The sequence below is a fragment of the Macaca nemestrina genome, chromosome 9 (genome assembly GCF_043159975.1).
Source record: "Macaca nemestrina isolate mMacNem1 chromosome 9, mMacNem.hap1, whole genome shotgun sequence".
Classification (NCBI taxonomy): domain Eukaryota; kingdom Metazoa; phylum Chordata; class Mammalia; order Primates; family Cercopithecidae; genus Macaca; species Macaca nemestrina.
In genome coordinates, this window is record NC_092133.1 from 108,854,317 (window position 1) to 108,877,322 (window position 23,006).

The 23,006-nt window shown below is 44.5% G+C and overlaps 1 long non-coding RNA gene across 2 annotated transcripts in view; it reads left to right on the forward strand.

Annotated features, from left to right (window-relative positions):
* The window catches only part of LOC105495963 (uncharacterized), a 31,282-nt gene extending 8,730 nt beyond the window's left edge, over positions 1-22,552 (forward strand). The window contains exons 5-9 of one of the 2 annotated variants that reach the window (XR_011608144.1): positions 12,722-12,786; positions 18,644-18,879; positions 20,874-20,966; positions 21,392-21,509; positions 22,086-22,552. This is a non-coding gene — a long non-coding RNA (uncharacterized lncRNA). The remainder of the gene's footprint in view (positions 1-12,721; positions 12,787-18,643; positions 18,880-20,873; positions 20,967-21,391; positions 21,510-22,085) is intronic. The other variant, XR_011608145.1, reaches the window with a different exon arrangement.
* The last annotated feature ends 454 nt before the right edge of the window (positions 22,553-23,006 follow it).

Genomic DNA, 23,006 nt, shown 5'->3' on the forward strand with positions numbered 1-23,006 from the left:
AGAGGAATTGTGAAATGATCTGGACATGCCCAAAATGGAAAAACAGAGAATGCTTGAACTGGATCATTATCCTGGAAGCACTTCAACATGACATATACCTTTCCCAAGTCCTAAACCCTTTGGAGCAGCACAAACAAACATTGAGGCTTTTCTCCCTTTCCCTCAGTAGACATGATAGCCAAGGCAGCTGATTGTCCCAAGGAATAAGTATGAGGACAGAGGGAAAATCATGAAACATCTGAGGACCATGAGAACTACTAAAGCAATACATAGAACTAGCTATATCAGAGAAAGTCAAGTGAATGGATCAAACAATAAGAATGGAAAATAAGCTTAACAGAGCTTCAGAGAAAGAAGGGAAAATGTTGGAAACACAAAGCACAAACAAGCATTTGTGAATTGGATGTTGACAAATATTAATGTAACTCAACGGATGGGTTGAATATAGCTGGACAGTTCACTCATGAACCAGAAGATTAGAGGAAGGAAGGAACTAAGACATGGAAAGCATGAAAGGAGAGTTAAGAAATGTAGAAGGTAGGCCAGGCGCAGTGGCTCATGCCTGTAATCCCAGCACTTTGGGAGGCCAAGGCGGGCGGATCACAAGGTCAGGAGATTGAGACCATCCTGGCCAACATGGTGAAACCCCGTCTCTACTAAAAATACAAAAATTTGCTGGGCGTGGTTGTCGGCGCCTGTAGTCCCAGCTACTCAGGAGGCTGAGGCAGGAGAATCGTCTGAACCCAGGAGGCAGAGGTTGCAGTGAGCCAAGATCAGTGCCATTGCACTCCAGCCTGGGTCACAGGTGAGACTCCGTCTCAAAAAAAAAAAAGAAATGTGGAAGGTAGAAGCATAACTATTTTTTCTAATAGAAATTCCAGAAGGGGAAAAAAAAGAATAGCATGTGAAAGAATTATTGCTGAGAATTTCCCAGAATTGAAGACATACTTTAGAATGAAAAAGGCCAACTTTAACTTTGGGATTTCTAGCTTTGGAGGAATGAAAATTTAGAATGACCAATGGGAGCGCACAGGATTTTTAGGGTAGTGAAACTATTCTACATGATACTATAATGGTGGATGCATGCTATTATACATTTGTCAAAACCCATTGAACGTACATCACCAAGAATGAAGCCTAATGTATGCACTTTGGATGATTATGATGTGTCAGTGTAGATTCATCAGTTCTAACAAATAGAACACGCTGGTGCAGGATGTTGATAGGGAGGCTGTGCATATATGGGGGAGGGGATGATAGGAACTGTGCACTTTCTGCTCAATTTTGTTGCACACCTAAAATTGTTCTGAAAAAAATCAAGTCTATTAAGAAACAAAGACAGCTTTTTAAAGCATAAGAGCATACTTGTTATAAAAATACATGTAATGCAGTGTAATTTTAGAATTCAAGGTCACATATTTCTGTAACACTTTTATTCTTGCATGCCTACAACTTTCATGGAATGGTCCACTCAAATAGGTTCCACATAATAGGAACCTCCAGTAATATACCACTTCACATGTAGCAGGAGGACTTTAAAACACTGTATTCCCAACTCTTCCATTCTATTCATTGTGCTATTGTTGCCATACATTTCACTTTTACAAATGCTGTAAACATACAATACTTGTGCTATTTTTGCTTTTGATAGTTGCCTTTTAGAGCAGTTAAAAAAAAAAAAGGCAGTTGCACTGACTCATGCCTGTAATTCCCACACTTTGTGAGGCTGAGGCAGGAAAACTGCTTGAGCCCAGGAGTTCAAGACCAGACTGGGAAACATAGTGAGACCTCGTGTCTACAAAAAATAAAATGCCAGCCATAGTGGCGCTCATCTATAGTCCCAATACTCGAGTGCTGAGGTGGGAGGATTGAGCCTGTGAGATAGAGGCTGCAGTGAGCCAAGATCATACCACTGCACTCCAGCCTGAGCAACAGAGTTGAGTGCTCTGCCAGTCCACACCAGCCTGCATGAATTCCGCAATTCTTCTAGCTAAACTTATACCAGTACCTGGTTGTGTCTGTCCCAAGTAAGCTAGTGCCCTTCTCTTCCTGCAGGCATCTGTTGTTTCTTAGATTTTGGACTGGTTTTTTGTTCTGGGAACTCAACTCTTTGATAAACTCAAAAATACTTGGTAATTTGAAGTAAGTTTGCCTTTTGTTGTTGTTGTTGTTGTAAGGGTGGAAGAAATGTCTCTTCTGGATGCTTACATCCAAAACAAGTTGGAAATCAGCCCTGGCTAACTTTTTTTTTTTTTTTTTTTTTTTTGAGACAGAGTCTGGCTCTGTCACCCAGGCTGGAGTGCAGTAGTGCAATCTCGACTCACTGCAACCTCCACCTCCCAGGTTTAAGCGATTCTCAGCCTCCCGAGTAGCTGGGGCTACAGGCGTGCACTACCACGCCCAGCTAATTTTTTGTATTTTTAGTAGAGACGGGGTTTCACCACGATGATCTCAGTCTCTTGAACTCATGATCCGCCTGCCTCAGCCTCCCAAAGTGCTGGGATTACAGGCTTGAGCCACCATGCCCAGCCAGAACATCTAATATTTACTGAGTACTGGACATTTACTAAATACTTGACATACTGTTTTTTAAATCCCCCAAAAGTCATATTCTTACATTATAAATAAGGAAAATTTCAGATTGAAAGGATTCAGAGAGGGTTAAACGACATCACAAAAAAAGCCACAGCTGGGTACATTACTGTGAAATTAAACATCATTAGAGAGAAACAATAGATATAGATCTTTTCAGCTTATCTATTTCTTACTCAAAAAGAGTAAGTTTTGCAGTTTATGTCTTTCAGAGAATTTCTCTATTTTGTCTCCATTGTCAAATTTATTGTCATAAAATTGTTCATAATTTTTTTGTTGTTGTTTGAGATGGAGTCTGGCTCCGTCGCCCAGGCTGGAGTGCAGTGGCATGATCTTAGCTCAGTACAACCTCCACCTCCCAGGTTCAAGCGATTATTGTGCCTCAGCCTCCAGAGTAGCTGGGATTACAGGCGCCTACCACCACACCTGGCTAACTTTTGTATTTTTAGTAGAGACGGGGTTTCACCATGTTGGCCAGCCTAGTCTCAAACTCCTGACCTCAGGTTATCGGTCCACCTTGGCCTCTCAAAGTGCTGGGATTACAGGCGTGAACCACTGTGCCCGGCCCATAATATTTTTGTATCCTTTAATGTCTATCAGATCTGTAGTGATATCATCTTTCAAGCCAGATCTTGGTAATTTTTATCTTTTCTCTTTCCCTGTTTCAGTTTTTATCCATTTTATTGCTCTCTTCAGATTATGATATGCTCTCTTCAAAGTATCAACATTTATTTATTATTTTATTATATTTTTTGAGACCAGGTCCCACTTTGTCCTGCAGGCTGGAGTGCAGTGGCGCAGTCTCGGCTCACTACAGTCTTAACCAGACTGGACGTTCAACCCATCCTTCTGCCTCAGCCCCCCTAGTAGCTAGGACTACAAGTGTGTGCCATACCCAGCTAATTTTGCATTTTTTTGTAGTGACAGGGGTCTCACTATTTTGCCCAGGCAGGTCTCAAACTCCTGGGCTCAAGTGATCCTCATGCCTCAGCCTCCCAAAGTGCTAGGATTACAGGTGTGAGCCACCACACCCAGCCAGAACCAACATTTAGATTAATTTATCTCTCTTGTTAATGTTTTCTTTTGAGATGGAGTATTGCTCTGTCGCCCAGGCTAGAGTGTGGTGGCACGATCTCAGCTCAGGGCAACCTCCGCCTCCCAGGTTCAAGAGATTCTCCTGCCTCAGCCTCCTGAGTAGCTGGGATTATAGGCATCCGCCAGCATGCCTGGCTAAGTTTTTGTATTTTAGTAGAGACGGGGTTTCACTATGTTGGCCAGTCTGGTCTCGAATTCCTGACCTTGCGATCCGCCTGCCTCCACCTCCCAAAGTGCTGGGATTACAGGTGTGAGCCACTGCACCTGGCCTTGTTTTCTCTTTGTGCTCCATTTTATTTTTATTTTGTTTTTTAGACAGAATCTTGCTCTGTTGCAAAGGCTGGCATGCAGTGGCACGACCTCGGCTCACTGCAACCTCTGCTTCCTGGGTTCAAGAGAATCTCCTGCCTCCTGGGTTCAAGCAATTCTCCTGCCTCAGCCTCCCGAGTAGCTGGGATTAAAAGCACACACTATCACACCCAGCTAATTTTTGTGTTTTTAGTAGAGATGGGGTTTTGCCATATTGGCCAGGCTGGTCTTGAACTTCTGACCTCAGGTGATCTATCTACCTCGGCCTCCCAAAGTGCTGGGATTACAGGCTTGAGCTGCTGCGCCCAGCCTCTTTGTGCTCCATTTTAGATAGTTTCTATATCTGTGTTGTCAAATTCATTGATATTTTCTTCTGCAGCATCTGATCTTCTTTAAACTCCATCCAATGTATTTTTTAATTTCAGACAGTGCATTTTTATTTCTAGAAGTTCTGTTTGGGACTTTAAAAATATTTTCTCTCTCCTCACCATGATCATGTTTTCCTCTATTTTTGTGAATATATTGTGTATATTTATAAAATCTATTTTTAAAAACCTGTCTGTGGGCCAGGCACAGTGGCTCACACCTGTAATCCCAGCACTTTGGGAGGCCACAGCAGGCAGATCACAAGGTCAGGAGTTCAAGACCATTCTGGCCAACATAGCGAAACCCCGTCACTACTAAAAATACAAAAATTAGCCAGGTGTGGTGGCGGGCGCCTGTAATCCCAGCTACTCAGGAGGCTGAGGCAGGAGAATAGCTTGAACCTGGGAGGTGGAAGTTGCAGTAAGCCAAGATCGTGCCATAGCACTCCAGCCTGGGTGACAAGAGCAAGACTCTGTCTCAAAAAAACAAAAAACAACAACAACGAAACTTGTCTGCAGCTGGGGGCGGTGCCTCATGCCTGTAATCTCAGCGCTTCAGGAGGATGAGGTAGGGAGAATCACTTGAGGTCAGGAGATCGAGACCATCCTGGCTAACACAGTGAAACCCTGTCTCTACTAAAAATACAAAAAAATATTAGCCGGGTGTGGTGGCAGGCACCTGTAGTCCCAGCTACTTGGGAGGCTGAGGCAGGAGAATGGCATGAACCCAGGAGGCAGAGCTTGCAGTGAGCCAAGATCACGCCACTGAACTCCAGTCTGAGTGACAGAGCGAGACTCCATCCCCAAAAATAAATAAATAACAATAATAATTTCTAAAGTAATAAAAAATACAAAAATTAGCTGGGTGTGGTGGGTGCCTGTAATCCCAGTTTCTCAGGAGCCTGAGGTAGGAGAATCGCTTGAACCTGGGAGGTAGAGGTTGCAGCGAGCTGAGATCACTGCACTTCCAACCTGGGTGACAGAGCGAAACTTCATCTCAAAAAAAAAAAAAAAAAAACTTGTCTGCTAGATTCATCATATCTATTATTTCTGAGTTTGTTCCTATTGATTGATTTTTCTATTTTTCTCCTGATTATGAATTATATTTTGTTGCTTCTTTGCATTCTTGGTAATTTTTGGTAGATGCCAGATGTTGTGAATTTCACATTGCTAGTTACTGGATCTTGCGGAATTATTTTTATTTTTATTTTTATTTTTATTTTTTTGAGGCGGAGTCTCACTGTTGCCCAGGCTGGAGTGCAGTAGTGTGATAATAGGCTCACTGCAACCTCCGCCTCCTAGGTTCAAGCGATTCTACTGCCTCAGCCTCCCGAGTAGCTGGGATTACAGGCACATACCACAACACCTGGCGAATTTTTTTGTATTTTTAGTAGAGACAGGGTTTCACCATTTTGGCCAGGCTGGTCTCGAACTCCTGACTTCAGGTGATCTACCCACCTCAGGCTCCCAAAGTGCTGGGATTACAGACGTGAGCCACAGCACCTGGCCGTTGAATTCTTTTTTGAGATGGAGTCTCGCTCTGTTGCCAGGCTTGAGTGCAGTGGCTTGATCTCAGCTCACTGCAATCTCCACCTCCCAGATTCAAGCCATTCTCCTGCCTCAACCTCTAGAGTAGCTGGGATTACACGCGCAGGCCACCACACCCAGCCAATTTTTGTATTTTTACAAATACACTGTGAGACTGGCTTTCACCATGCTGGCCAGGATAGTCTCCGTCTCATGACCTCGTGATCTGCCTGCCTTGGCCTCCCAAAGTGCTGGGATTACAGGCATGAGCCACCATGCTCTGCCTGAATTATTTTATATAGTGTGCAGTTAAGTACTTGAAATCAGTTAGATCCTTGTGAAATTTTATTTTAAGATTATTGGTGTAAGTAAAGAACGGTCTTTAATCTTGATCTATTTTGATTTCACAACTCAGGCAACAACCTTTTGAAGATTCTGCTTGATGCCCTGTATAATACTCTGACTTTTAAGAACATGAATAATTTATTTCCAGCCCTGTGTGAGGTCTAGGATTTTTTTCTGTCTACTCATTTCCAGAGATTATTTCTCTTGTCCCAGTCATGTTCTTCTCATGCATGCACAGCCCAAAACTCAGCCATAGACTTGAGGAAACTCGTTTTCCAGGTCTCTAGACCTCTCTCTATAGAGCTCTGTCTTCTCTTGCAGTCTGTTCTTTTTTTTTTTTCTTTTTTTTTTTTGAGACGGAGTCTCGCTCTGTCCCCAGGCTGGAGGCAGTGACACGATCTCGGCTCACTACAAACTCCACCTCCTGGGTTCACGCCGTTCTCCTGCCTCAGCCTCCCGAGTAGCTGGGACTACAGGTGCCCACCGCCACACCCGGCTAATTTTTTTGTATTTTTAGTAGAGACAGGGTTTCACCATGTTAGCCAGGATGGTCTCGATCTCCTGACCTCGTGATCCACCCACCTCGGCCTCCCAAAGTGCTGGGATTACGGGCGTGAGCCACTGCACCCGGCCAAGACGACTTCCTCTCGCAGTCTGTTCCGAAAATTCTAGTGACTTCTCTGAACCCTGGTATCTATCTCCTCAACCTAGCCAGAGAGCCATGCTCTGTCTGGGTTCCCTTTACGTGCACTAGAGCCTGAAAACTGCCTCCAGACAGTAAGCTGGCTCAATTGTAGGAGTCATCTGTGTTTTCCCTTTGCTTGGGGATCGCAGTCCTGCAGTGCCCATTATCCACCATCTGAAAACCATTGTTTTATGTACTCTGTCTGATTTTCTAGTTGTTTTAGGCAGAAGGATAAATCCAGTTCTGGTCTTTCCATCTTTGCTGAAAGCAGAGTTCCAGCAGATGAGAGTTCAACAAATTTTTGTAAGACTGAAAGAATGATAGTTAATAGTAGACATAGGATGCAGAAGGGAAGACCAGTGAGAAACAATTTGATTTACTTTGAAGAACTTCTAAGAGTCCTAGGAAAAGTAGGTACCAGAAAATAGGAGCTGAAATAGGATTTGGTTGTGAGTTTGTACAAGGAGTAATGAGGCCTTCAGGGTCCTCTCTACACATAGACCCTTGTACAGTTGAGCAGTGACTCTTCTTCTACCATACTCCCAATCTTTGGACAGTAGGCTATGAGTTTGTGCTGTGCAGGAATTGAATCAGAGACCATGAAAAGTTTTTTTGGAAATTAATAGCAATATATCAGGCTAGAATGCAATGATGCAGTCTCAGCTCACTGCAGCCTCTGCCTCCCAGGTTCAAGCGATTCTCCTGCCTCAGCCTCCCGAGTAGCTGGGATTACAGGCACGTGCCACACCACACCCAGCTAATTTTTTCACTTTTAGTACAGACCAGTTTTCACCATGTTGGCCAGGCTGGTCTTGAACTCCTGACCTCAAGTGATCCACCCGTCTCGGCCTCCCAAAGTGTTGGTATTACAGGTGTGAGCCACCATGCCTGGCCTGAATGTCTAATATGTTTTAGACATAACATGTTCAAAGTAGAATTCTTGGCTGGGTGCAATGGCTTACACCTGTAATGCCAGCATTTTGGGAGACCAAGGCAGAGGATGGCTTGCAGCCAGGAGTTTGAGACCAGCCTGGGCAACATAGTGAAACCCTATCTCTATAAAAAGTATGAATAGAAAAACTTAGTTAGGCGTGGTGGCGCACACCTGTAGTGCCAACTGCTTAGGAAGTAGGACAGGAGAATCACTTGAACCCAGGAATTTGAGGCTGCAGTGAGCCACAATTGTACCACTGCACTCCAGTTGGGCAACAGAGCCAGAACCTGAATCCAAAAAAGAAAAAAAAGAATCTTCTCATGAAAGAAGAGTGATTCTTAAATAATCCTTTATTCTCGGCCGGGTGCGGTGGCTCATGCCTCTAATCCCAGCACTCTGGGAGGCCAAGGCGGGTGGATCACGAGGTCAGGAGATCATAGCCATCCTGGCCAACATGGTGAAACCCTGTCTCTACCAAAAAATACAAAAAGAAATTAGCCAGGCGTGGTGGCAGGCACCTGTAGTCCTAGCTATTCGGTAGGCTGAGGCAGGAGAATGGCGTGAACCCAGGAGGCGGAGCTTGTAGTGAGTCAAGATCATGCCACTGCACTCCAGCCTGGGCGACAGAGCGAGACTCCATCTCAAAAAAAAGAAAGAAAGAAAAAAGAAAAAAAAATAAATAATTTAATCTCATAATTCTTGTTCTCCCTGTAAACTTGCTTCTTCATTTTCTCTGTTTCACAAATGGCAACCAAGTTGCTCAGGCCAAAAACTGATGATAATCCCTGAGTCATTTCTTTTTAGCACTTAGAAGTAGCAAACCCATGCATGCTACTTTTTTTTTTTTTTTTTTTTTTGAGATGGAGTCTCGCTCTGTCGCCCAGGCTGGAGTGCAGTGGCCGGATCTCAGCTCACTGCAAGCTCCGCCTCCCGGGTTTACGCCATTCTCCCGCCTCAGCCTCCTGAGTAGCTGGGACTACAGGCACCCGCCACCTCGCCTGGCTAGTTTTTTGTGTGTGTGTGTTTTTAGTAGAGACGGGGTTTCACTGTGTTAGCCAGGATGGTCTCGATCTCCTGACCTTGTGATCCGCCCGTCTCGGCCTCCCAAAGTGCAAGGATTACAGGCTTGAGCCACCGCGCCCGGCCGCATGCTACTTTTAAAATAATTATCTAATCCAACTACTCCTAATCTAAAAATCTTAATCCAAGCCACTGGCATCTCTTGCTGAGATACTGCAATAGTGTCCTAACTGATCTTGCTGCTTCCATTCTTGACTTCTGTTATGAGCTGTTATGTGTCTCTCCCAAATTCACTTGTCTAAGTCGCAACCTCTAGCACCTCAGAATGTAACCATATCCAGAGATTAGGTCGTTAAAGAGATTATTAAGTTAAAATGAGGCCATTGGGGTAGGACCTTAATCACATGTGACTGGTGTAATTATAAGAGGGGGATACCAGGGATGCATGCACACAGAGACAAATATGTGAAGAGGCAGCAACCAAGAGGGTGGCGATCTGCAAGCCAAGGAAAGAGGCCTGGAACAGACTTCTCCCTTAGGCCCTCAGAGGAAACCAACCATATCAGCATCTTGATCTTGGACTCCCAGCCTCCAGAACTGTGACAAAATTAATTTCTGTTTATTTTATTTTTTTAGAGAAGGTGTCACTGTCACCCAGGCTGGAGTGCAGTGGTGTGATCTTAGCTCACTGCAACCTTCACCTCCCAGGTACAATCAGTTCTCCCATCTCAGACTCCAGAGTATCTGGAACTATGAGGGTGCATCACCACACCCAGCTAATTTTTGTATTTTTTGGTAGAGACAGGGTTTCACCATGTTGGCCACGCTGATCTTGAACTCCTGACCTCAAGTGATTTGCCTGCCTTGGCCTCCCGAAATGCTGGGATTATAGGCATGAGCCACTGCGCCTGGATAAATTCCTGTTCTTTAATCCACCCAATCTGTGGCATTTTGTTATGGCAGCCCTAGCAAACAATTATACTGCCTTCTTCCTATAGCAGTATGGATATTTCATGTGTTGTTTTGTTTTGTTTCTAAGACAGAATCTTGCTGTGTTGCAATGGCACAATCACGGCTTACTGCAGCCTTGACCTCCGAGGCTCAAGCGATCCTCCTAACTCAGCCTCCTGAGTAGCTGAGACCACAGGTGTGTGCCACCACACCCAGCTAATTTTTCGATTATTTTCTAGAAATGGGGGTCTCACTGTGTTCCCCAGGCTGCTCTTGAACTCCTGGCCTGAAGCAATCCTCCTGCTTCAGCCTTCCAAAATTCTGAGATTACAGGTGTGAGCCACCATGCCTGGCCCACTATGGATATTTTAATTATGGCAAACCAGATTATATCATTATTCATGCTTAAAAACCTCTAGTGACTTCCATGTGGTTGAAATAAAACCGAACTTCTCTACTAAAGTTGATAAAATCCTACAAGATTTGGTTTTGGTCTTCCTTTTCATTATGCACTGATCACACTGGCTTTCATTTTATTTCACAAACACACCTAACTCATCCATCCTTCAAGCTTTTTCCCTTGCTGCTCCCACTGTCTGGAAATCTCGTTCTGCAAATGTTTGTGGGGCTGGCCTCTCCTTGCCGTGTAAACGCAAATGTCGCCTTGGAAAATCCTTGCCTAATGGCCTTAGCTAATGTAATATCCCCCATTACTTCATTCAATTATACTGTTTTTCTTTACAGTATTAATTAGTAGACAAAATTATCTTTGTCATTCATTTACCTGATTTTTATCTGTCTCTGCTCACTGGAATGTAAGTTTATTGAGAAAAGGACCCTACAAATATTGTGCCCCAGCACAATTATAGAACATTGCATGGCACATAATATATATGAAATAATGATGTAATCAATCAAGGAATTAAAGATTGATGGATGCATAAATGTATAATTCTGCCTGGTTGAAATGATGGCCGGGTTTCTTGTTTTGTTTTGTTTTGTTTTGTTTTTGAGACAGGGTCTCACTCTGTCACCCAGGCTAAAAATTTTTATATGTTTCTTAAAAACCTAACCATTTCTGGCCGGGTACGGTGGCTCACGCCTGTAATCCCAGCACTTTGGGTGGCTGAGGCGGGTGGATCACAAGGTCAGGAGATCGAGACCATCCTGGTTAACACGGTGAAACCCCATCTCTACTAAAAATACAAAAAAATTAGCCGGGCATGGTGATGGGCACCTGTAGTCCCAACTGCTTGGGAGGCTGAGGCAGGAGAATGGTGTGAACCCAGGAGGTGGAACTTGCAGTGAGCCGAGATTGCACTCCAGCCTGGGGACAGAGCAAGACTGTCTCAAAAAAAAAAAAAAAAAAAATTCTGCTAGGTGCAAACATGGCTCACTGGAGCCTCGACCTCCAGGCTCAAGCAATCCTCTTACCTCAGCCTCCCAAGTAGCTGGAACTATAGGCATGCACCACCCCTGGCTAACTTTTGTATTTTTTGTAGAGATATTGTCACCATCCTGCCCAGGCTGCTCTCCAACTCCTGAGCGCAGGTGGTCCGCCCATTTCGGCCTCCCAAAGTGCTGGGATTATAGGCATGAGCCACTGTCCCTAGCAGAAATGGCTAGGTTTTTTAAAAACATTAATTCAGCAAACATCGGATTTCTGTGTGACTGCTAACAATTTATGAGGAGATCTAGGAAGTCCCATGGAGAAGTCCACAGGGACAGCATGGAACTGAGGTCTCCTGCCAACAGTTATGTGAGTGGGTTTGGTAGCGGGATCCCCCAGCCACAGTCAAGCCTTCAGATGGCTGTAGCCCAGGCCAATACCTTGACTGAAATCTCATGAGAAACCCTGAAAAAGAACTATTCAGCTAAGCCACTCCCAAATCTGACCCAAAGAATCCATGCACAGCAATAGGAAGCTAATACATTCCCAAATCTGGAAACAGGTGTCATCTTTGGTAACTTCCTCCTACCTCAATTCCAATATCAAAGACATTTAAATAGCTCCCAAATTTTTCATTTCTCCCTGTCTTTCCCACCACTATTCTAGTCCAAATAACTGTTTTTTTTTTCTTTTTTTTTCCTTTTTTTTTTTTTTTTTTTTGAGTCAGGGTCTAACTTTGTCACCCAGGCTAGAGTATAGTGGTATGATCTCGGCTCACTGCAGCCTCGACCTCCTGGGCCCAGGTGATCCCCCCACCTTAGCCTCCCAAGTAGCTGGGACTACAGGCATGCACCACAATGCCCCACTAATTTTTTCTATTTTTTTTAAGAGACAGGATCTCATTGTGTCGCCTAGGCTGGTCTGGAGCTCCAGGGCTCAAGCAATCCTCCCACCTTAGCCCAAAGTGCTGGGCTTACAGGCATGAACCACCGTGCCTGGCCCAAACTACTGTCACTTCTTACTTAGGCAGGTGCAATAGCCTCTTAACTGATCAGCCTGCATCCATTCTGGCCTCTTGTTAATCCATTATCCATTCACAAAAGGCTAAGATGTTATTTTTCCAACATGAAAACCTCACAAACCCTTCCCTTGCCCTAAATAATTGCAGTGACTTCAGATAAGAGCCACATTAGCAATAATCCCAGAGAGTACAAGTACACAGGAAAGGAGCAATGAACTTAGGAAGAGTAGGAACCAGGTCTTCTACTTTTTAAAATTAGTAAGTGTTAAATTGATGATACATAAACATGGCACAAAATCCACATGACATTAAAAGTACAACAACATTAAAGGACACGTTTCTGTGTCCCCACTTCTCCAGTTCTCTCCAGAGGCAACACTTAGGCATGTATCTTTTTGGAGGTATTTTATGTATATTTGTTTATTGACAATTATGAAAAATACTTGAAATAATAAACTGCCCTTTTCTCTAAAATCTTGACTTTCAGCCTACTTTCAAAGCCATCACCTATAATCCTTTTTCAGATCATAACCACTCTGCTTTCAAAACCAGGTAAGGGCAATGCAGACATAATTTATCCTTTTTCCGTATTGCTAACAGGAGTTACAATGATAACATCAGACATACTGTCATAAAGTAAACTGCCCTTTTCTTTAAAATCTTAGTCTTCAGCCTATTTTCAAAGTCATCACCTGTAATCCTTTTTCAGATCATAACCACTCTGCTTTCAAAACCAGATAAGGGCAATGCAGACACAATTTACCCTTTTTCTAACAGGAGTTACAATGATAACATCAGACCCACTATCTTTCCATTTGGGCTACAAAATGCCGTAGATTGGGTGGCTTATAAACAACAGACATTTGGTCGGGTGCAGTGGCTCACACCTGTAATCCCAGCACTTTGGAAGGCCAAGGCGGGCGGATCAGGAGATCGAGACCATCCTGGCTGACACAGTGAAACCCCGTCGCTACTAAAAATACAAACAATTAGCCAGGCATGGTGGCGGGCGCCTGTAGTCCCAGCTACTCGGGAGGCTGAGGCAGGACAATGGTGTGAACCTGAGAAGAGGAGCTTGCAGTGAGCCGAGATCGTGCCACTGCACTCCAGCCTGGGCGACAGAGTGAGACTCTGTCTCAAAAAAAAAAAAAAAAAAAATTATTTTTTATAGGAGACTAAGTCCAAGATCAAGTTACTGGCAGATCTGGTGTCTGCTGAAGGCCCCTCTGTGGATCACAGATGGTTGTCCTCTTGCTGTGTCCTCACATGACCAAAGGAGTGAGGGAGCTCTCTGGGAACTCTTGTAAAGGCACTAATCCCATTCAGAAGGCCTCCACCCTGATGACGTAACACCTCCCAAAGCCCCGTACTACAAAAACCATCATATTGGGGATTAGGTTTCAACATATGAATTTTGGGGGGTTGCAAACATTTTTTCTATAGCACCTACACATTTTTGTTTAATCTCCAACCCTCTAAATTTTTCATCTGTTACTTCAGTGATTGTTGGGAATATATGCTGTTCTCATCCTTCCTAGCTATCTATGTGTAAAGTACATTGTCCCATACCAGTATGTCATTTGCTGTGTGTTTTTCTCCTAAAGTTTATTGGTGTTTGTTGATTTTTTTTTTCAGGAGATGGACTCTTTCAGGAGCCAGGTTCATGGCTTTTAATAAGGGTTCTGTTGAACATTAATTATATTCCTTTTATTGTATGTAATTAGTCTGGGGTTTTTTTTGTTTTGTTTTGTTTTGTTTTTTTGAGACAGAGTCTTGCTCTGTCGCCCAGGCTGAAGCGCAATGGCGTGATCTCGGCTCACTGCAACGTCTGCCTCCCAGGTTCAAGTGATTCTCCTGCCTTAGCCTCCGGAGGAGCTGTGACTACAGGCACCCGCCACCATGCCCGGCTAATTTTTTTGTATTTTTTTAGTAGGGACGGGTTTCCACTGTGTTAGCCAGGATGGTCTCGATCTTCTGACCTCGTGATCCACTCGCTTCAGTCTCCCAAAGTGCTGGGATTACAGGCGTGAGCCATCGCACCCGGCCCAGTTACTTAGTTTTTTAAAACCTAAATCCAAGCCATCACATTTAATCCCTATTAAATGTCATGTTGTTTGTTTCAACACATTTCTCAAGCCTGAATACACCTTTTTTTTTTTTTTTTTGAGACAGAGTCTTGCTCTGTCACCCAGGCTGGAGTGCGGTGGTGCGATCTCGGCTCACTGCAAGCTCTGCCTCCCGGGTTCACGCCATTCTCCTGCCTCAGCCTCCCGAGTAGCCGGGACTACAGGCGCCCGCCACCACGCCCGGATAATTTTTTTGTATTTTTAGTAGAGACGGGGTTTCACCGTGTTAGCCAGGATGGTCTCGATTTCCTGACCTCGTGATCCGCCCACCTCGGCCTCCCAAAGTGTTGGGATTACAGGCGTGAGCCACCGCGCCCGGCCAAGCCTGAATATATCTTTAAGAATCTTTGGGCTGGGCACAGTGGCTCACGCCTGTAATCCCAGCACATTGGGAGGCCCAGGCGGGTGGATCACCTGTGACCAGGAATTCGAGATCAGTCTGACCAACATGGCGAAACCCCGTCCCTACTAAAACTACAAAATTAGCTGGGTGTGGTGGCAGACGCCTGTAATCCCAGCTACTTAGGAAGCTAAGGCAAGAGAATCGCTTGAACCCGGGAGGCAGAGGTTGTAGTGAGCTGAGATTGTGCCATTGCACTGCAGCCTGGGCAACAAGAGCAGGACTCTGTCTCAAAAAAAAAAAGTCTTTGATTCTTCCTTTAGTAGGACTGTTCATGTTAAAAAAAAATCTTGGATTCCATGGTTACTTATACATTGAATTAATTTACCATTAATGTATTGAGTGCCTGTATTTGCACATTACTATAGTTTCCTAAAATTTCCCCTATCATTAACACAACTAGAAATTGGAAAAGAAGCCCAGCAATTCCACCTCCTTCCTTACACCAAGGTTCTAGGCAATCAAAATACATGGAGGGGAGGAGAGAAAAGGGAAGGAGACCAGGAAGTCAAGGGGTTAACCTTAATGGGAAGAGTAATGTCTGGGACCATCTTCCCAGGCTAGAGTGCAATGGCCAGATCTTGGTTCACTGTAGCCTTGAACTCCTGGATTCAAGCCATCCTCCAACCTCAGCCTCCAGAGTAGCTAAGACTACAAATGCATGACACCATGCCTGGCTAATTTTTATATTTTTCTAGAGACAGGGTTTCTCCATGTCACCCAGGCTGGTCTCCAACTCCTGAGCTCAAGCAATCCACCTTCCTCGGCATCCCCAAGTGCTGGGATTACAGGTGTGAGCCACTATGTCCAGCCTCTGGTGCCATCTTATGGACCCTGCACGTATGTGTGAAATTGTGTGTGTGCATGTGTGTATGCTTATCTCAAGAACAGTGTTTTTGTAGGGCTAATGGACTATATTTAAAGTTTTCCAGATGTTGGAGACAGAAATGAGTTACCATAAAGCTAAAGAAGCTTAAATTTCCTTTCCCAAGGCACTATGCCAGGCACTACCATTTTTTTTTTTTTTTTTTCCTTTTGAGACGGAGTCTCGCTCTGTCGCCCAGGCTGGAGTGCAGTGGCCCCATCTCGGCTCACTGCAAGCTCCGCCTCCCGGGTTCACGCCATTCTCCTGCCTCAGCCTCCTGAGTAGCTGGGACTACAGGCTCCCACCACCACACCCGGCTAATTTTTTGTATTTTTAGTAGAGACAGGGTTTCACCATTTACTGGATGGTCTCAATCTCCTGACCTTGTGATCCGCCCGCCTCGGCCTCCCAAAGTGCTGGGATTACAGGCATGAGCCACCGCGTCCGGCCGGCACTAGCATTTTTTATTTGCATTTTTATATTCTTTTTTTTTTTTTTAAGTGGATTCCCTCAATTCCAAGATCTATCCCTTGGAGATGTTTCATTTTATTGTAAACCTTTAGATTATATCTAGAGGAGAAAGAATAAATGAGAGGCAGAGTATGAGAGCAATATTAGTTCATACTGGCTGGGGAAAATCCTGCATCGGTGAAAACATTCTGAGCGGCCAGGTATGTTGGCCCATGCCTATAATCCCAGCACTTTAGGAGGCTGAGGCGGGCAGATCACTTGAGGTCAGGTGTTAGAGACCAGCCTGGGCTACATGCTTAAACCTCATCTCTATTAAAAATACAAAAAATTAGCTTGGCCTGGTGGCAGGCGCCTGTGTCCCAGCTACTCAGGAGGCTGAAGTGAGAGGATCCTTTGAGCCCAGGACTTTGAAGCTCCAGTGAGTTATGATCACACCACTGCACTGCAGCCTGGGCAACACAGCAAGACTCTGTCTCAAAAACAAAAAAAAAAATTTTGAGCCAAGTAGATTTGGGATGGAAGTACCTTGAAAGTGCATAGGTTTCTGGATTAGGTAATTTATAAATTTATAACAGATTGGACACAATGAAAACATTAAATTAGAGAGCTCTTCATACTAATGTTACAACTGGCTCTTCCCCTTAATAGATAGGCAGCATTGTTCAACTTTGATTTTAATAATTGGAGTATTATTATGGCTGGAACTAACATTGTCACTTCAGTTGTTTCTTCTTAATTTTTTTTTTTTTTTTTTTTGAGACAGAGTCTCACTCTGTTGCCCAGGCTGGAGTGCAGTTGTGCCATCTCAGCTCACTGCAACCTCCGCCCCCCAGGTTCAAACGATTCTCCTGCCTCAGCCTCCCAAGTAGCCAGGATTACAGGCGCCTGCCACTGTGCCCGGCTAATTTTTGCATTTTCAGTAGAGACAAGGTTTCACCATCTTGGCCAGGCTGGTCTTGAACTCCTGACCTCGTGATCCACCCACCTCGGTCTCTCAAAGTGCTGAGATTACAGGTGTAAGCCGCCATGCCTGGCCTTTAAATTTATTTTATTTATTGTTTATTATTTTTTTGAGACAGGGTCTGGCTCTGTTGCTCAGGCTGGAGTGCAGTGGCACAATCTCAGCTCACTGTAATCTCTGCCTCCCAGGTTCCAGTGATTCTCATGCCTCAGCCTCCCAAGTAGCTGGAATTACAGGCATGTGCTACCATGCCTGGCTAATTTTTGTATTTTAGTGGAGATGGGATTTCGCTATGTTGGCCAGGCTGGTCTCGAACGCCTGGCCTCAAGTGATCCGCCTGCCTTGGCTTTCCAAAGTATTGGGATTGCAGGCGTGAGTCACAGCGCCCAGCCTGTTTCTTATTTTATTTTGTTTTTATTTTTATCAATGTTATTTTTTTTTTTGAGATGGAGTCTCCTCTGTCACCCAGGCTGGAGTGGCACAATCTCAGCTCACTGTAACATCTGCCTCCTGGGATCAAGCAATTCTCTTGCCTCAGCCTTTCAAGTAGCTGGGGTTATAGACGTGTGCCACCATGCTTGGCTAATTTTTGTATTTTTGGTAGAGACGGGGTTTCGCCTTATTGGCCAGGCTGGTCTCGAACTCTCGACTTCAGGTGATTGGCCCGCCTTGCAATGGCTCACACCTGTAATCCCAGCACTTTGGGAGACTGTTTCTTATTTTATTAGTCAAGTGCAGACACTAAATAACTTAGGTTATGTCACGGATATCATGTTTTTCATGCTCTGTTAATTCTACTCCCTCTAATTAGAAACCATTCCCCTTTGGTGCAGTAGAATTAGAGCAGGGAGCCGAGCACAAGCTGTACTATACTACACGTGTCAATAGCAACTGCTGTAGTTCTGGGTGAAACACATCTTCTAATTATGCTTTTGATACCCAGTAGAATTGAATGATGCAAAGGATTAGTTTGGAACTGAAGAGTTACAGGAGTTGATTCAGAAGAAACGAGTGCTTGTGTGTGTGGTGACTGAGCTGTAAGAGGACCTAGCATCCCACTTGTAACTCTTCAGTTTGAAACTAATCTTAGTCTCAGGGGTTCTACAGCAGGAATTAGTAGGCATGAATCTATTGTGTTGACGCTTCCATCACTTAAGTCTTCATTGTAGCTTCCGGTAAAACAGGAATAATAATGGACCCTAAAAATCAAAGCAGCTGTTTTGATGTGAGTTAATCTGGTGATATTAAAACAGATTCCTGTGTATGGCTAGATGTTGGTACTAATGAGGTCAAAGTGTGGTCTCCAGATTTTCTCCAATGGTAGACCAGTTGTCTCCATGCTGAAAGCAACTGGTTCTGTAGCTTTGAGCTGTCCTGCAATTATAAACCACTATTGCCAGCGACATCAAGTGAATGTCTGTCAATACCTCTCACCTTTAAGATTTTTAGTTGAGCTAAGTTAAGTGCCCAACTGGCTGTGAGACTCTTCCAGATAGAAGGCTGAAACCTCATGATCTGAATAAGGTTCCTGTATTCCCACAACCCAGAAGGCCTCTCCTCTAATTCCCTCTCCCTCTTCTCACTAGAGGCACTCTCCATTCCCGATTGTTCCAAGGCTCAAGTGCTCAGAAATGACTGGGAAGAAGGGAGAAAAACTCAGGTGGCAAAGGACATGGACAAAAACCCATGGTGACATGGAAAGAAAACCCTGTGATATATAGAGGAAGAGCACAAGAGAGGAGTTGGGGAGAATGGAACTCCTCTGTGTCCTGATTGTGGTGATGGCCACGCATGGCCGTAAATGGGTTGAAATGGACAGAAGGTACACCCCTCTCCCCAGTCAATTTTTACTGTAGGGTAATTTGTTTTTTATTGAGATGGACTCTGCCGCCCAGGCTGGAGTGCAGTGGTGCTACCTTGACTCACTACAACCTCCGCCTCCCGGGTTCAAGCAATTCTCCTGTTTCAGCCTCCTGAGTACCTCGGTTATAGGTGCGCACCACCATGCCCAGCTAATTTTTGTATTTTTAGTAGAGACGAGGTTTCGCCATGTTGGCCAGGCTGGTCTCGAACTCCTGACCTCAAGTGGTCCGCCTGCCTCGGCCTTCCAAAGTGCTGGAATTACAGGCATGAGCCACCACGCCTGGCCTGGGTCATTTAAAAATAAAAATAGGCCGGGCGCGGTGGCTCACGCTTGTAATCCCAGCACTTTGGGAGGCCGAGGCGGGCGGATCACAAGGTCAGGAGATCGAGACCACGGTGAAACCCCGTCTCTACTAAAAATACAAAAAATTAGCCGGGCGCCGTTGTGGGCGCCTGTAGTCCCAGCTACTCGGGAGGCTGAGGCAGGAGAATGGCGTGAACCCGGGAGGCGGAGCTTGCAGTGAGCTGAGATCGCGCCACTGCACTCCAGCCTGGGTGACAGAGCGAGACTCCGTCTCAAAAAAAATAAATAAATAAATAAATAAATAAAAATAAAAATAAAAACAGAAAATAAAGTATAAGAGTGCAATAGGGGCCATGCCTCCCATCTTTTCTTTTCTTTTTTTTTTTTTTTTTTGAGACGGAGTCTTGCTCTGTGCCCCAGGCTGGAGTGCAGTGGCGCGATCTCGGCTCACTGCAAGCTCCGCCCACCGGGTTCACGCCATTCTCCTGCCTCAGCCTCCCGAGTAGCTGGGACTACAGGCGCCCGCCACCACGCCCGGCTAGTTTTTTGTATTTTTTAGTAGAGACGGGGTTTCACGGTGTTAGCCAGGATGGTCTCGATCTCCTGACCTTGTGATCCGCCCACCTCGGCCTCCCAAAGTGCTGGGATTACAGGCTTGAGCCACCGCGCCCGGCCTCCTATCTTTTCTAATAAGGGAACTGTGATGAGGATGTAGGCTTCAAGTAACTTGTTACGTGTAATGCAGGTTACAAAAGGCCCAGCAAATTTATCCTTTTTTATTCCTAGTGGAGTGTTTGGTGCATACTCTGATCTGAGAGTTCATATTGTGAATTTTTTTTTCTTTGTTTTCTTTTCTAATAGCAAATGATGTTTTTTTGGAAGCAAGATGTTGCTAACCTTTTTTTAGGTTGGTGTTATACCAGAATATTTTATTTTATAGAATGTTTATTAATTTTTTTTTTTTTTTTTTTTTTTTTTTTTTTTTTTGAGACGGAGTCTCAACGCTGTTGCCCAGGCTGGAGTGCAGTGGCGCGATCTCGGCTCACTGCAAGCTCCGCCTCCCGGGTTCTCGCCATTCTCCTGCCTCAGCCTCCTGAGTAGCTGGGACTACAGGCGCCCGCCACCGCGCCCGGCTAATTTTTTGTATTTTTAGTAGAGACGGGGTTTCACTGTGATCTCCATCTCCTGACCTTGTGATCCGCCCGCCTCAGCCTCCCAAAGTGCTGGGATTACAGGCTTGAGCCACCGCGCCCGGCCAGAATGTTTATTAAATATTAAACGACTGTGCAAGACCAGGCACAGCAGCTCATGCCTATAATTCCAGCACTTTGGGAGGCCGAGACAGGAGGAGTACTTGAGACCAGGAGTTTTAGACCAACCTGGGCAACACAGCAAGACCCTGTCTCTAGAAAAAAAAAAAATGAAAACAAAAACCCCACTGTACAATTTTTAGTATATTAGTTTTATTCACTTGCCCACAGAGATCTAGACAAGTAAACCATAAGGTTAATAAAAGTCCACTTTTTAATTTTTTTATTTTGGCTTAATACATATTTTATTTATTGGAAAAGGCATTGACACTTAGCTAAGATTCTTAACCTTGCCATCCATACCTAAGTGTGCTATTTTATTTTTTTATTTTATTTTAGGTGGAGACTTGCTCTGTCGCCCAGGCTGCAACCTCTGCCTCTCAGGTTCAAGCAATTCTGATGTCTCAGCCTCCCAAGCAGCTGGGATCACAGGTGTGCACACCACACACAGCTAATGTTGTTGTTGTTTTGTGTTTTTTTTTTTGTATTTTTAGTAGATGGGCTTTCACCATGTTGGCTAAGCTAGTCTTGAATTTGTGACCTCAGGTGATCCGCCTGCCTCAGCCTTGCTAAGCCTAAGTGTGCTATTTTAGAAATCTGGTTGTATAATCTTGGGTAGTTTCTACTTCTAACATTGATGTTGAGCATACCCAGTACTCAGGACCCACTTGGTACAAGTTATTTATTTATTTATAGATGGAGTCTCGCTCTGTCGCCAGGCTGGAGTGTAGTCATGCTATCTCGGCTCACTGCAATCTCTGCCTCCCGGGTTCAAGTGATTCCCCTGCCTCAGTCTCCCGAGTAGCTGAGACTATAGGCGTGCACCACCTTACCCAGCTAATTTTTTTGTATTTTAGTAGAACAGGTTTTCACCATGTTAGCCAGGATGGTCTGGATCCCCTGACCTCGTGATCCACCTGCCTCGGCCTCCCAAAGTGCTGGGATTACAGATGTGAGCCACCGCACCCGGCCCAGGTTAATATTATTGATCAACCACCTTCCTTAGCCCAGGAACTACGTCTTTTAGTTCATTTGTTATTTCTGTGAATTAGCTTCCCTCCAGACTTGCCACATTTGACTTGTTCTGCTTTCTTTGTTCCTATCTTCTCAAATGAGATGGCCTATATTTCTTATTTTATTTATTTATTTATTTAGAGACAGAGTCTTGCTTTGTTGCCCAAGCTGGAGTGCAATGATGCAATCTCAGTTCACTACAACCTGTGCCTCCTGGGTTCAAGCAATTCTCCTGCGTCAGCCTCCCAAGTAACTGGGATTACAGGCGCCCGCCACCATGCCTAGCTAATTTTTTGTATTTTTAGTAGAGACGAGGTTTTGCCATGTTGGCCAGGTTGGTCTCAAACTCCTGACCTCAGGTGATCCACCTGCCTCGGCCTCCCAAAGTGCTGGGATTACAGGCATGAGCCACTGTGCCCCGCCTGCTTATTTTTATTAAGTTACAAGTTATTCCATCTTCTTTGTCATCATCCTTATCTGGGTGGGTCACAATTCATATTTTGCTCTTGGTAACACACATTTTTTTTTTCTTGGTAGAAATAGGTCTTGTCTTGAACTCCTGACCTCAAGCAATCCTCTTGCCTTGGCCTCCTAAAGTGCTGCAATTACAGGTGTAAGCCACCGTGCGTGCGGTATTTTTAATATGATGTAACAGTTCAGAAAAATGTCATCTCCCCTTCTTTCACATATCATGTATAAGTCCTTGCAATCCATTACTGAGATTTACTCTGTATTCCCAATTTTGAGAAATCATAAATGCATCATCTATCTCAAATAGTGAGCTATCTATCTCAAATAGTGGGTTTTTCCTCCAAATGAGTTCTTTTTCAGTGCAGCTTTTATCTTATTAAATTACCTGTCTAAAAGTGACTGCAAAGAAATATAAAGGATCCACTGGTAATTTCTTTTTATTAAAAAAGAATACTTTTTATATTTCCTTTTTAAATAGCTTTCAACCAGAATTGTCTCGGAGAGGCAAAGATATAACCTGTTCATCTAGTACCACCATCACCCACAGAATATGATATGAGTTCTGAGCTTTTCTGATTAGAGACCTCGTACTTTTTCTATTTTATTTATTTATTAATTTAATTTAATTTATTATTTTTTTTGAGTCAGAGTCTTGCTGTGTCACCCAGGCTGGAGTGCAGTGGCATAATTGCGGCTCACTGCAACCTCTGCCTCCCGGGCTCAAGTGATTCTCATGTCTCAGCCTCCCCAGTAGCTGGGACTACAGGCGTGTACCACCAAGCCCAGCTAAGTTTTTTATTTTTAGTAGAGATGGGGTCTTGCTGTATTGCCCAGGCTAGTCTCAAACTCCTGACCTCAAGTGATCCACCTACTAGGGACTCCCAAAGTGTCAATTGCAGGCGTGAGCCACTGTGCCCAGCTGGAATTTGTCTAATATTCTTTTCATGATAGACTGGGTTTAGAGGTTTGGGGAGGATGATCACAGAG